The following is a 10,157-nucleotide window of genomic DNA, read 5'->3' on the forward strand; positions in this document are numbered from 1 at the left end:
AAATTATCTTTGTGTACTTTATGTACACATAACCCATGCCCTGCTCCTTTATCTAATCTTTTATTATTTCTGATTTTTCACATAATCACATCTTTTCTCCCCAATTAATCTGCAACATTTCTAAAAGCAGGTATAATGGTGTTACATATGCTACATAGCTTTTTATTCATCACAACACTTACCTAAATGTCCTTCCTGTGGTAGGAGCTCAAAAATTATATGTTGATTAATCTTCCAAATTTCCTACATCCCACTGTTGAGTCCTATTTTAGTCATGCACAACAGTGATACATAAATTAATTCGAAGAGTTTTTAAATGTAATATGCTAACACATTTCCCCACACCAGACAACACTCATTGGTACCTGTCACTTGTGGATAATCATGCCCCCTGAGGCCACTCAAAAAAACAATTTAAAACTTGGGAATGAATCATAGTGTCAGGTGTTCTGGAGTTTCCTGAGCATCTTTGTCACCATTTTTTTTTCCCAACACCAACTGAAAGTATTATTGAGAAAGAAAATGAGACTAAAAGAAGATGAGACGTGCAACAAACCTGAAAACAATTCAAGAGGCCAAGTTTATGGATGCTAAAGCATGCCCATTGCACTGCCTTGGGTAACTTTTGGCTTCACAAAAGACTTTGGGAAGATTCAGTCACAGGAAACCAAGACTATGAAAACGGAAAGGAGACACCTAAAGTGGCCATCAGTTTATGTCACTGACACTGTGTTCTTAGTCTTATCACACACCTACAATGATGAAGGCAATCATTCTTTGATTCCAGTGACACCAAGGGGTTGATAGAGATGAGTGGCTGGCCCCTGGAATTTCTATCAGTGATCCTATAGCTACACCAATGTAATAGTATAATAATCTCTAGAAAGTTGATCCTTTCTCAAACTCAAGCAGCATGAACATAAACTACATTAGAAACTCACTATTTTTATTGACCCAAAACATGTATGAAGTAAAAACATTACTTGTGATGCAAATTCAGCTTCCAGATGAGTCCATAATTTATCTTCCAGCCATATTGTTGCCATTAAATCCATCTATGTAGAATTCTGAAACTGCTTCCAATGAAAGGTCAAATTTGTTGCGATTGATATTATTTCCTTTGGGAACTCTCTGGAGGAGGTTACAGATTCTGTTCCACATTCAGTTTCAAAACATTGAAATCTTGGTATCACCAAGGTGTTTCCATACCACTGTTCCACCATCAACACTGAATATCGCTTTTGTATGTAAGCTCATGTCATCTAGATTTCCATTTTCCCTGTCAACTCCTCCAGATCACCTCACTAAAGTACTTAAAACAGTATCTGGGATTTAGTGAGCATTCGATGCATGGGAATTATTATTATACCTAGAACCATTGGGTGTTTCCAACGTCCTTCAGCAGGGGTATGCCAAGGCCAACTTATTTGATTGTTAATATTTTTATTATTTTTTAATCATCCATCCCAGAATGTCATTTTATTACTTTTAGAAATTTAACAAGCCAATTGTTGGACATGCCCATCATTAAAAATTATATGAACTTATAATTCAATAAATTATATTAAAAATAATGGTTATAAGCACCCAAAACTCATCACTTTCTAATTATTTTACTATATTTTATATTACTTATGTTTTTGAGGCTATTTAACTCAATCGTATCAGCATGGCAGAAATACTATATGATGGTGTACTACTGTGCTTCTCTTCCCCACTCTGTGTTCGGTGACGTCACCCTAGTAGCTTGAAAATGGTCATGATGGCAATGCTTCATGAAAGAAAGGAGCCAACACTACAAATCAGGACTTGGTTTAGTATTCTGTTGATTGTTTAGACTAAAGAAAATGATGGAGAAAATGTTAATAATGCTAATTAAACTTAACAGTGTGTTGTGCTTAATATTAAAGCCAAATCGATTTCAATTTAATGAACGTAACTTTGCACAAGGGTTAGCAATAGCTCAACAATAAATCACTTATAGGATTTAATGGCAACAAATTTATTGGAAAAAGAGGTAGCAGATTGGAATCTAATCATTTGTGAAATCATGGTAGCATTGCCACCGTAAGTTGGTTATGCATACAAGAGTTCTACAAAAAATAACAAAAATATACTGTAAGAATCAATTGGATACGTGGAATTTACAAAAGGGTATTATATATTTTACTATTTATAAATTTGTGTTATGCTTTATTATATTACATTTATAAACTTTATATGTAAAATGTATAACAAATATGTATATATATGCACACATACATATACGTATCTGTACACATACACATGCTTTTTTCCTAAAAGCTTTATTATGAAACATTCACTGCACACGTCTGCCTTTGGATTTTCTTACCAATCAAAGGATAAAATAACTTTGCTAAGGGTGGAATTCATACAAAAATGAGATGGTGAAAAGGAAAAATGGACATCACCTTAGAAAACCATGGAATCGTTCAAGTAGCAAATATTTATAATCAGTTACTGCTGCAAAACAAATAACCTCAAAATCAGAAGCTTAAAACTGAGAATATTTTTTATTGCTCTGAATTTATGGTTCAGCTATGTAGTCCTGCTCATCTGTAACAGGTTTGACTGGGTTTACTCATGCATTCACAATCAACTAGCTGGTCTAGGATGGCTTTGCTCGTATGTTTGGCAACAGTCAGGTTGTTGTCTGGGGTGATAGAGGTAATCGAGCCATATGTATCCACCTGCCAATGGGATACCTCAGCTCATTTTCATAGTTATGGGCAAGATTAACACAAGGCCTCTTGGAGCCTGGGCTTAGAAGTGGCATAAAACTCACTTGCTCCTAATTGTTGACTAAAACAAGTCACAAATACAGCTCAGATTCAGAGGTGGGAAAATAACTTCCACCTCTTAATGGGAGTCTGGGAAGTCAAAGGAGATGAATATAGAGAGGCATTGGCAATTTGAGTCATCATCTACCACAATGTTTTCTCCCATCTACATATGCTCACTTCAGGATCCAGCTGAAATCCTATATACCTTGGTTAAACAAACTGCCTGTGAATGGGGCCAGCCCAGCTGTAAACTGACAAACAAAATCTTCTTTGTCCCTGGATTATGGTCCTGCTCTCCCATTTTCTGAATATGAACAATTTAGTAGACCTACTGAGACAAGGATAAAGTAGCTAGAATTTAGTCTCAGTTTCTCTTTTCTCATAAAAAAAAAATCCTATATAATGCAAATTTGCAATTAGAATCAGGTTGTAGAAGAAAAATTAAAAAGAGATTTAGTGGAATTAAGGAAGCTGAATGAAATTTAATCCCAAACACCAAGAAAAATATGTCTTAAAAGCTGTGGTTTTACAAAGTATGAGAGATATATGGACCCAAGCTCAACTTGTGTAAAGAGAAAAAGGGGGCAAAAAAGGACTACTTTATTCCAGATACAAACACTAAGGTTATAGGAAGAAACTACATTGTGATAACATCCTTTTTCTTCTTTGGCCCCTTACCAACATTTGCAATTATATTTATTTATTAACTGGCCTTTTTGTTGACTCATGTATCCCTAACACCTAACTCAGTACTCTGGCACAATAAATAGTTAAATGTTAAACTAATGCCTCAATATATGAGACAACAATGACTTTTATAGAAAAGTTATATTCATGTATGCATTTCAGTAACGTTTTCCTTTTAAAAATACTTTCTGCATAGTCTTCAAAAGTGAAACAGTAGAAAGGAAGGGTCCCGCCTAAATATTGGAAAACATTTGAGGATTTCTATGGTTCTTTCCTTCCTTTTGGAGATTGCAGAAGAATTGTAGAACCATACCAATCTTAACGTTTATTCAAATTAATCAGCCCTATTCCCTCAGCACAGCAGTGTAACCTGCACAAACAATACTCATGCATCTGTTTATAACATTTCTGTGTGGAGATCACATTTACCAATTTGGCTTTCAATCACAGCAATGACTATCTCTCAATGGTTTTTTAGCCAGTCATATTAAAATAATCCTGCCCGCTGATTCAGAATAGGAAGAAAGGAAGATAATGAATATTAGTTGAGTGATTATCAGTTCCTATTCTAGGGTCTCTAATACATTATCTCTTTTAATTCTCTAAAGCAATTCTTCAAAATAAGTATCACAATCTCCATTTCACAGATGAGAAATCTGAGGCTCAAAGAGGTCAAGAATTTGATACAGTTTACAGTTTGTAAAGTGACAGATATGGGATGTCAACTCCAGTAAGTCTGTCTGATTCTAAAGCTTTTGTTCTTTTCACTCTATAACTGTATTATTTCATCTCTTTTGTTTTAATCAAGATGGGTTTATATTCTTTATTTGAATTTTAATGGGGAAGAAGCTTTATAATGTATCATTGGAAATGTAGCAGAAAAGAAAAAGAAATTTCTAAGCCTCTCCTTCCATTTATGGTTCTTCCGGAAAGCATTAACAACCAAGAGAATGTCATATTTCAGCCCTCAAAGCAGATTAAAACAAACATTCTCATCAGCTATGGTTTATGTCGCAGCAAAATTTTGTATTGCCCATAACTAAAATATGCCCCTCCTTTTGATAATGAAGATCCCAGGTCTCACTGTACCCCTCGTATCATTCATCCAATTCTGGCTGACACTGCTCCATGGCTGCACTCCCAGAATCAGTACATTCCCAAGCCAAACCATTCTTCTATTTTGTATTATGTCTGCTTTAATGGGGGAAGGAGTCTCAGAGAAAAGGAAACAGATAGAGGCTGTGTAAACACAGCATATCCTAGGCTTCAGAGTGAAGTAATATTAGAGGAAGTTTGAAATTTTGCAAAGTGATAGCAATTATACGGTTTAAGCATAATTACATGTAAGCATCATATATAATATAAAAGAGAAAGATATTATAAGCAAGTGGCAAAGAAAGATGGAAATGGATATCAGTGCATACACAGCAGAAAAAGAAACGGACCCTCAGAGGATTAATACAATTTCCCCTTTTAGTGGCAAGCACAGGGCAGTTTAATTTCACTTACTTCTCTATTTGACAAGGTTGTTTTTATGCTCTCTTCTATTTATAGCCAAATGTTCTCCAGTGCAGTACTCCTCAAACTTGACTGTGCATGAAAATCACTAGGAGAGTTTGTTAAAATGCGGATTCTGATCCAGTAGCTCTGGAGTAAGCCCTGAAGAGACTGTGTTTCTAACAAGCTCGCAGTTAATATCCATGCTGCTGGACAATTTTAGAACCCCATTTGAGAAGCAAGGCTCTAGTTCATAAGATACTATATTGTGGAGTATGAGCGGGGAGAGGAGTAAAAAGATCTAGTGCCTTAGAAAATGGAGTTAAAAAGAATATTTACTTACTTTGCATTTCTAAGAATTCTCCAATTTTGGGCTATCAGTATTGACATCTTTTATCAGATTTCAGAAACTCGTTATGCTTTCCTTTTTAATATAAACATTTTTCTTGTTTTGCTGACTTCCAGCATTTGAGACTAGTTAGTTCCTCAAATGTTAAGAAGTCTGTGTTTATGTAACAAAAAATGAATTTAGATTTCTACTTTCAAGGGTTCAATAGCATTCTTTTTTTCCCTTATGGATGAATCTGTGAAGCCACAAAAATCAAAACCAACTAAGTCATGGTAGTTCATGCCTATAGTCCCAGCACTTTGGGAGGCTGAGGTGGGAGGATCACTTGAGGCCAGGAGCTGGAAAGCAGCCTGGGCAACATAGTGAGACCCTGTCTCAAAAAAAAAAAAATAGCTGGACATGGTGCTGTGTACCTGGAGTCAAAGCTACTCAGGAAGCTGAGGTGGGAGCAACAGTTGAGCCCAGGAGTTTGAAGCTGCAGTAAGCTATGATCGCAACACTGCACTCTAAACTGGGCAAAAGAGTGAGACCCTATCTCTAAAAATAAAATAAAAATAAAATCTATGTCATTATTTGTATAGGTGTGTACATACGTCATCTGAATCGAAATGGATTTTAAGGCGAAAATACATACAACACAATTTTGAGGTTTCTTTTCGACAAGCAGTAGTAAGTTTCAGTCTAGCCAGGGGTAACCTAGTCTAAGAAAATGCTCCATAAATAATTGAGGGACACAGATTTCCTCCTTCTCTTTCAGAAGCTTCTGGCTAGAAAAAAAAATACTGAAATAAGATTTCCAGTTATAAAGTAAAACAGTATCTTTGTCAGAGATATAGTGAAATAAAGCTTGATTCTTCTCATTTCCCAGATCAGAAAATCAAGGCATGGAGAGATTAGTCCACTTGTTTAAGATTGCTGGAGTCATTAGCTCCAGAGGATAAGTCATGAGAATAAAAGCCAGCTCACTGATGCTGAGGCCAGTTCCTTCCTCTCCGTATGCTGCCTGCCTGCTTAGGTTTCCACCCAACTTGGCTTTCCTGTCCCCTGGACTTCTCACCTTCAGAAATGTCATTGACCCCTTAGAATTTCTGGGCTCAAGTGGTTCTCCCGCCTCAACTTCTTGAGCAGCTGAGACATAGTGCACACCGCCATGCTCCGCCAATTTTCCTTTAGAGGCACGGTCTCGCTATGTTGCCCAGGCTACTCTCCAACTCCTGGCCCCAAGTGATCCTCCTGACTCAGTTTTCCAAAGTTCTGGGATTATAGACATGAGCCACCATGCCTGACCTGATTTTTATCATTGATATGCTGGAATTTTAGGCAGTTTCTAACTCAGTTTGCCAGTGAGATGTTAAGATTGGTTCTCAGCACAAGTGAATGTCCTATTTCAATATTTTTGCCCAGATCCACTGGTATATTATTAATAGTAAACTTCATTTGCTCTCTTATAACTCCTATCATGTATGAATAACTTTTGAGAAATCTAGTCTTAGAACTCTAATCTTCCCCTGCTACCCCAATTTCCTTTCCTTTGGCCATTCCCAATCCCAACTCCCTGAAGCCCATGATCCTGCCTCACACAGCTCAGTTACTCAGAGAGTGATGAAGGAAGGGAAAAGTGAACTGTCTTTTCTTAGAGAACCTTGGCCCATTCACAACACAAGCATTTGTTCTATCCTTCACAGCTAGGATGATCAAATGATTCATAGTCTACATCAGGAAACTTTTGAAAATGACAGGAGCAAGGTTAAAACTAGGCCAGGGTTACAGGCATAAATTAGGACTGTGCTAGGCATATTGTAACATGGCCAACCTAAAAATGGCTACACAGGGCACTCCACGAACTCCTCTAAGATTTCACTGGAAAAGGCATTGAATGCCGGGAAGTTTAGTGGACCCTGAATAGTAATCTATGCGTGAAATGTGATGTACAGCCCCTAGAAGTTCCACTACATTGTAACTTTCAGGTGTCAATTGATTTAACAACTTTTAAGATCTCAAATTATAATGAACACATGCAGAGATATGCACAAAGCAACAGAGTAAAGAAAAAGATGAGATATATTAATATTAATTTCTTTTTGTTTTTGCTTCCAGCTGACTTAAAACCTCTAACTGTTTGTTGGATATAAAACATTTTTTGTGTTTGCAGAACACTTACATCAGAAACCAGTGTTGATCAAAAGGAGAAATCCAGTTTATTTTTAATTACCATTGGCTCCCTACTCCCGTTCTTTGTTTAAGAGCCAAGTTCAGTTTAATTTAAAAAGGAAAGCAAGGCTAAGAAGTGATAAATTGTACACTCTAAGAAGATATTAAAATACTCTTATTTCATAACACATTTTAAAATCTGGAAGCGCCATGTACAGTGACATCTAATTCCCTCATGGAATGCAACAACACAGAGAATGGGGTATTGTATCATCTTAAGCTGCCTTATAGATGCTATATCTAAAATATTTTCCCATTTGTTTTTTCACAACTCCAATCTTTGTCTCCAATAGTCTCCTAATTCTTAGTCCCCTTGAATTTACTTGCAGCCCTTGTTATTTTTTGCAAATGCTTCTCTGAACCTGTATCTCCGCAGTACAGAACGTTTCAAGGGCCCCCAATAAGGAGACTACAAAATATTTAACCCAATTTACAAATCCCTACATCATCTATGCCTCCAGACTTATCGCCAAGAAAGCAATGGGCTTGCATTTGTTGAATGATTGTAACCAAAGATTAAAAAGACATGCCAAGCCTTTCTCTCAAGTGACTTACTTTCTTTGAAAAGGTAGTTAAAACACTAGTGTTGGGATGGACTGAGATATCCCAAGAGCTGATTGGAGAATAGTTTTTATTTCTGTTTTGCTGAGCTCATGGTAATTGGGGAAGCAAACAGGAGGAAGTAAGAGGGGACTGAAATTGTTTTAGTCTAGGAAGCAGGTGGAGGAACTGGGTTCCAAGCTGTGGAGAAGAGCCGAAACCTGGAGGAGTGGAAATGAAACAAAAATGAAAACGGAGCAGAGAGACCAAGATTGGAAGAGAGCTTTCCGAACTATTTTCAAATCTCTTTCAGGTTGTAAGAGCTCATTTCATCAAAAGAAGACTTATGTTTGATGTTTGGTGCCATAGATGTGGACCCTTTGACTCAGTGATTCTCAATCTTGGCTGCACATTGAAATCACAAAGACATTTATAAGATGATAATTTGCAGCACTCACCTCTGGATGTTCTGATTTAACGGTTTTAGGTGGGGCTGAAAAGTGTAATGTTTAAAAGCTTTCCCCTCCCCGCCCCCACCACCAGGTGACTCTTGTGAAGATGAAAGGAGATTATCCATGTGACTGCACTTTACACAGGACTCTCTAAAGGTTGATCTTATTGATAGGATCCTATCTTACTGATAGGATTACTAAATCAGTGGCCACTGAATTTCAAAGCAAATGGGAGAAAAAGCACAGTTATGGACTCCGCTAGGGCCTAAGCTCTGTTCATAATAACTTTTTCAACTAAATCTTGAAGTCCAAGTTAGGTAAAGAATAGGGTCAAGCAGCCCAGGAGAAGGAAGAGCATACACAAAGGCACAAAGGTGAGAAATAGCATATTCTGTGCAGAATGCATTTAATTTTCTGATTTATTCAACAACCATTTATTTCATACTTAATCCATGCTTCACACTGTCCTATTCAGTGGGGGCATAAAAGTGACGGACAAGAAATTTACAAACTAAAGTGGATTGGACACAGCAAGGCTGTCTTCTCCTCTGGAGTGCTTGCAATGGTGTGTTGGTCAAGTTGAACTTTAAAGGAACCTTTAGGAGCAAACAAAGGGCAGGACCTTCCTGTGGTGAACTTCTCATGCCTCAGCTAATTCAGAGTCAAAGACTGAATGTCAGGAAGAAAGGACTTAAAAGTCCAGTGTGATTAGCTTCACAAGAGAAAAGTACATGAGTAAGGGTCTCATATACATCCTCTTATTGGCACACTGCAAAGTCTCTGCAATATGAAACAGCATTATTATTATTATTATTATTATTGGCTCTTCAAAGCAAATGTTAATAAATTGAGAAAAAAATATTTTAATATCTAGTAAGTATTAATCCCACAGAAACTATAAAATGCATTTAATATTAATGTATTAAGATTTAAACCTTTATTCAGATCCTCATATGTGCAGTGACCCAGTTCATCCAAGTTTTAGTAGTTGTCTGAAACTCTTTGTAGAAAGATACATAAATTCACAAACACATATACAGGATTATTGAGATTGTAACTCTTCCCAGACATGTTTTTTTCACTAAAAATTTTCCACATTTCTAAGAAATATGTATATGAATCAAGAGTAACTTACCAAGGCAGCCCAGGGAGAACCAGGACCAAGGACAAGAGACCCCTGGGCACTGAGGGTGTTCCATAAAGTGGCAGGAGTTGAGAGGGGAAGCTGGAGACTCAAAAACCAACTACAACACATAAATTGGTGCAGTGATTTGCAAATATGGTCCTAAAACCAGCTATGTCAGCATCACCAGGAAGTTGATAGAAATGCAAATTGTCAGGCCAGGATATATATTGAGCCAGACCCCTTGAGGGTAGGATCCAATAATGTGTGCTTTAACAAACCCTCCAAGTAACTTGATGGTTGAGAACCACTAGATTAGTGGTCCCCACTCCTGGCTACTTGTTGAATCTATTTAAGGACTATGTTAGTTTTCTAGGGTGGCCATGACAAATACCACAGACTGGGAAGCTTAAATGAAAATTATTTTCTCACAGTTCTGAAGAATAGGAGTCTGAGATTAAAGTGTTCACAGGGAGGGTTTCTTCTGAAGCCTC

At 37.1% G+C, this 10,157-nt stretch overlaps 1 long non-coding RNA gene across 1 annotated transcript; it reads right to left on the minus strand.

Moving 5' to 3' along the window:
- Positions 1–8,929: 8,929 nt before the first annotated feature.
- On the minus strand, positions 8,930–9,839 carry LOC109027263 (uncharacterized). The gene is made up of 2 exons (XR_002006383.3): positions 9,676–9,839; positions 8,930–9,320 (listed from the first exon to the last, which is right to left on the minus strand). It is a non-coding gene; the product is annotated as an uncharacterized lncRNA (long non-coding RNA).
- Between the last annotated feature and the right edge of the window lie 318 nt (positions 9,840–10,157).

The sequence above is a fragment of the Gorilla gorilla genome, chromosome 5, assembly GCF_029281585.2.
Source record: "Gorilla gorilla gorilla isolate KB3781 chromosome 5, NHGRI_mGorGor1-v2.1_pri, whole genome shotgun sequence".
NCBI classification, from domain to species: Eukaryota; Metazoa; Chordata; class Mammalia; order Primates; family Hominidae; genus Gorilla; species Gorilla gorilla.